Here is a 5,600-nt window from a genome sequence, read left to right as displayed (position 1 = left end):
TTTTCGTAGTCTCGCGGCTTCGTATTTATACTTGCGGAGGGCAATATGCCCTTCTTTGTTTGCGAGAATCAAATTTTGGGAGTAGGAATGATTTAGGTCAAATGTGTGCTGATGTATCGAAGATTTAAATGGTTTTATCTTGAACCGGAAACGCGTGTGCAGTATCGAACGCTTCCTATAAGCTTCTTATAGGATCTATGAGTGGCGGTTGGTCTTTTAACTTCGCGACGCGGCCAGCTGTAGCGTCTGGTAGCTGAATTTGTTAATGAGAAAAATTTTCTTTAATTATCTAATAGTTGTCGATATCTGCTCACCCGTTTCTCTTAAAATTTGAAGTAAAAAGCAGGAAGAAACGATATTATTTGTTTAGGTTTCCTCGTACTCCTTATTACACGTAGTTTCGTTAATATACTTGTTATCTATCTAACGTTCCACGAAAGAAAAGAATTGTGGAGTCCTCCGGACGTAACACATGTATATAAGTAATTCTGCGTCAATATATTATAAAATCTGTTAGGTGTAATAAAATGAGATACTTTGCAGTTGTCAAAAACACTGTATCATTGCTAAAGAAGATAAAAAAAGTTTTTTAATTAATACTGATCTTATGTGGTTCATCTTTAAAATATAAGAAACTGTTATTTTGATCACATAGAACACTATATTTGATTCAAGATTTTGGAGTACGTAAGAATTCTTTTGAAATTAATACTGATCTTATGTGATTCATTTTTGAAATCTAAAAAACTGTTATTTCTATCTCTCACCTAGAAGACTTTATTTGATTCAAGAGTTTGGAGCACATGTGTGTGAGTTAACCAGTTTTCAATCACGTGTATCTTCATAAGCATACATTTACAAATTATTATTATAGTTAATAACTAATATTGTGACGATACATTATTACCATGAAAAATGACTCATATACTATTGAAGGTGTCAGTTCAAAGTAAACATACATAAAGTGTATATTCTTTTGTTGCATATATACGAAATAATGATTTAACATTTTTATTGTAAACATCTAGTGTGCATGTGTTGTTAAATAATTATTACGTATATATGCAACAAAAGGATATACATTTTATGAATGTTCACTTTGAACTAGCACCTTCAATGATATATCAGTTTTAGTACAGGAGTCGAAGCTGCAAATAGTGTTGAACCTGGCAATTCTTTGACAGTGTATCGATTAACTTGAAATTGTAACAGTAGGTAGGGAATAGCCTAAGGATCAAAATCTATATTATGCCGATGGGCGCTTTTCATTTTTTAGGGGTGAAAACTATCCCTTATTGCCAAAATCTATAAATCTATATATTAAAGCTTAAGGTGAGTAAAATTTGGTTCATATGAGTTGAATAATAATTGTTTGACGCTGTGGAACATTATTTCAGAATATTTCAACCCTTAAAAATCAACCCCTAGTAAGGTTTTAAAAAAAAAAAAAATTATTTACCCTCAAAAAATCAATAATTTATCACAGCGTTTTAAGTTTAAAATGTTACTGCTTAAAATATTACTAATTTCATTTTGTAACTTTTTAACCCTTAAAAACCACCCCTTATGACATTGCAATGCTTAAAAACTACTTTCATAGATAGAAATAGAAAAAAAAATAAAAGGAACATATAGGCAGGTGTGTACATACACACATACACAGATATATTGTATGGGTATATGTGTTCGAGTGTGAATGGATGTAAGTGAGTATGTAACTGTATAATGCGTAGTATACAAAATGTAAGCAAGGTAGTGCTCGCATATACATACATGTTTTCAACGTCCGTACTCACTTAATTTTTGTCGTACAGAAAATGTACAAGAAGGGTAAATGTTTGGAATTAAAAAAGCTACAATTTGATACTGAAGTATTTTTTACGTATCTCCAGTAGTTTTGGACTTATTTTGAAGAGAAGAGCATACTTCACGAAATTGCAGAAATTCGTTTTTCACTTTTACCTCCAATTTTTTCAAAATTAAGCATTCTAGACCGGTCAAACTCATAGAATATATTAATAATACATCAATAAAGACAACTGTAAAAGGGCAACGATTAATTTTAATTTGGGTGGTAATTAGGGGTTGTTTTCGCTGATTTTTTTCGATGAAAAAAGTAGGGACTGACATTATTTTCATCATAACTCGCTCAATTTTTATGCTACAGACTTTTCTAAAAACGGGAAAGAAAGGTCTTTTTATATACTTTAAAAAAGATTCTATAAGTTTTTCTATAAAAATGCATACTTTTCCCGTTATTTGACTTTGAAACTCTCAAATTTAGCGTTTGACGAAGAAGAGCTTACTTTGAAGAAGCCGTAGCTCGGTTCCTATTGGTCATATAGAAATTTATGACACAAGCATTTTCTTTGTTTTTATAAAAGCTACAATTTTGCTCTCTACACTTTTTTTTGATAAAATGCATCGTTTTCGAGTTAGCTGCGAATAACCGATTCAAAATGGTCATTTTTTCTGTGAAAAACTGATACTTTCGGCACAGTATATACAGTAGCGCAACTCTCTGTCGGCACCTTTGATGTTAGTGTCACACAAAATGGAGTGCGCATGCGCGAAATAAGCAAGATGCCCAGTCGCGCCACCTAAACTTCTTTCTCACTTGCTCTTTACTCTCCATCTTTCCATCTTTTTCTAGCTACTCTAGCTTATTTGTATGTACTACATCGAATTAATCTAAATGTAATAAAAACTTTAAAAAATAGACCATAATTGTAATGCATTGTAAAATAAAAAGATAAGAAAATATAAGCTTATGTAAATATTGTATAATATAAATATTATACTGTAAAAATATTTTAATTAAAGTCTGCGACATATATACAATGCGTTTTTTCCTGTTAGATTGCTTGCGTTTTTGTAAATTATTAGAATTGCGTCATACGGAACGTAGATTTTCTAACTGAAACGTAAGCAATCCGGCAGGAAAACAAACATCATATATCGCAGGTTTAAGATATTAATATAAACAACAAAAAGTAAAATTTAATGTTATACGTTTAAGAAAATAATTACTGTAATTATTACATTTATAAACAATATTTAATAATAACTTTTTTTAAATTAAATAAGATAATAATTTTTATGCAATGGTTGTATAGATTAACTATTCTCTTAGTAATCGTTCCTCGTTTCACTTAATTTTTTCCACTTTTTCACTATTTTATTTCCACAAACTTTTCGGTCACAAACTAGATTCTGAGTTTCTCAAACTAACACAACTCAAACAGACGGCAATTATACTAATTTCCTTCAAATTTGAGCTTTCTAAGCACACACTAGCACACACCTAATCACAGGATCTTTAAATGGAACCATTTAAATGGTCCTGACAGAGAGTGACAGAGAATGGATAAGAAGAAGTGAGAAAGAAGTTTAGGTGGCGCGACTGGGCTTCTTGCTTATTTCGCGCATGCGCACTCCATTTTGTGTAACATAAAATCGGGAGAGTTGCGCTACTGTATATACTGTGCTTTCGGTTCCTACTAACTCGAAAAGTATTAATTTTACAAAAAAATGTATACAACACTTTTTTTTTAGAATTAGTTTTTCTATCGATTCCTGTGGTAAAAATGTAATAAAAAATTTCCATCCCCGAGATGGGGTGACAATCACCCCCGGGATGAAAGCGCCCTACGGCATAATATAGATTTCGATCCTTAGTCTATTCCCTACCTACTGTGAAAGTTTCAAGTTAATCGATGCACTGTCAAAAAATTGCCAGGTCAAAACGTACGACTCCTGTACTATAGATAGATAGAGTGAGATGATAGATAGAGTGATATAACACATAAAGTCAAAGGCCCTCTATGATCGGAAAAACGAGACGTACATTTCTCTCTGGTCGACGACGTTAATGACGACGTATCTTAAAAATAAAACGTGAAAATTCACAGATCCGGACTTTGCGTCGCGATATCTCCGCTCGTAGGGCACATAGAAAAAAAATGAAAGCACTTTTATCATACAATTTAAGTATTTTCTGTTGATTGAGCGTATGTAGAACTTGATCGGTTCAGCTGTTACTGAGATCTGATCATCTCGACCCTGAAAAATTCTCTGTTTCGCGTAAAGGAGGCACGGCAGTGTCGCGCGCTTGGCTTAGCGCCGAGACACTACCGTGTCTCCAGATATATAAAAATATTTAAATTCGCCCGATCCACCGTTAAATGCAAGCGCGCGGCTGGATAGGACCGCCTAGAGACCCTCTAACAGAGACTGGCCATCAGGGGGCCACTTTTGATTGGTCCGTCAATTCCTAGCGATTCCCGCTCGTATTCAAATTTCAATTACTGCATTTACGTGGAATGTAAATAGTATGTAATGATAAATATTATAGAAATATATTAAAACCGTGCTTTTTACATCAATATAAATAATATACGTCAAATAAAAAAAAACTTATCAAGTTTTATCGTCAGTTATATACATCTTTATCATTAAATAACTTTGTTATAAAAGCTGTTTTTTGACATTTATGATTTAATTTTTGACTTTGTTATTAAATTTAAACATTGACTCTTATATTGTCTTCGTTCTTTTTGTTTATACGTTAAATAATTTCCATATTTAATATTCTCTCTTTCTTAATTCTATTAAATCTTTTTCATATAAAATTAAAGTAAGATTAGGAAATCAGTGACAAAAGTAAAAACACTTAACATTTGTAAAATTTTTTTAAAAAAGGTGTGTACTGCCAATGATTTACTGTCATATCTTCTATTAAGGGGATGCTAAAGTCATCCTGTTTTATCACGATTCTTTCTAAGGATAAATATCCAAATTGGCTTTACGGATTGCAAAATCCTTTCACAGAATGAAAGTACGCACGAAAAGGTTTACAGGGAACCACGATTTCACGAGAAAATCGGAAAAAAATTAAAAAATTCACTTCCACAGCTGTCACTTGAGGTTAACGTTCACTTAATATAAAAGTTTTAGAGATCACAGATTGAAAATAAGCTGTATTCGGAATACTTGTACGAACAATCCTGCGTTTGCAGAACCACGATTAAATGCGTAGAAAAAAATATTTTACCTCAAATAGAAATCACTTTTTATGCGAGGATTCGGAACGTCAACAGAGTTTGACAGAGTCGAAATTGCGTTTAGAAGTAGTTCCGCCGTCTTGAATAGATGGCGTTGTAGAGCATCGGTAACTAGGGACTCTCAAGTAAAGGATCAGACAACAGCGTGAAAGATGCAGATTGGCTGCCGCCATTAGTGGAATACTTCCGTTGGTTAGGTTAGTATGCTTTCCTTTTAGAGGACACACTCGACACAAACATCGTTCTATCTTTATTATTCGTTGAATGTTAAGAAGGATAGAACGACGTTTATGTCGAATGTGTCATCTAAAAGGAAAGCATACTTAAGTAATTGCTGATTTAGTTGCTCAGTATTGTTTGTTTTAAGATGTAGATATTATACGTATGTATGTACGGGGGGTTCGACAATACAGTTTATATATTTTTTAAATCACTGCGAAATGCGATATTGTGAAGTTCCAAATTGCAAAAATTTAAGTAGAAATGGCCATAAGTAGAGTATATAGGCCGGTTCTAATTCAGGTTCTCTGAGGGGGG

This window comes from Cyphomyrmex costatus, unplaced genomic scaffold (genome assembly GCF_001594065.2).
Source record: "Cyphomyrmex costatus isolate MS0001 unplaced genomic scaffold, Ccosl1.0 scaffold624, whole genome shotgun sequence".
Classification (NCBI taxonomy): Eukaryota; Metazoa; Arthropoda; class Insecta; order Hymenoptera; family Formicidae; genus Cyphomyrmex; species Cyphomyrmex costatus.
The sequence above is the reverse complement of the archived record's forward strand: the minus strand, read 5'-3'. Positions refer to the sequence as shown.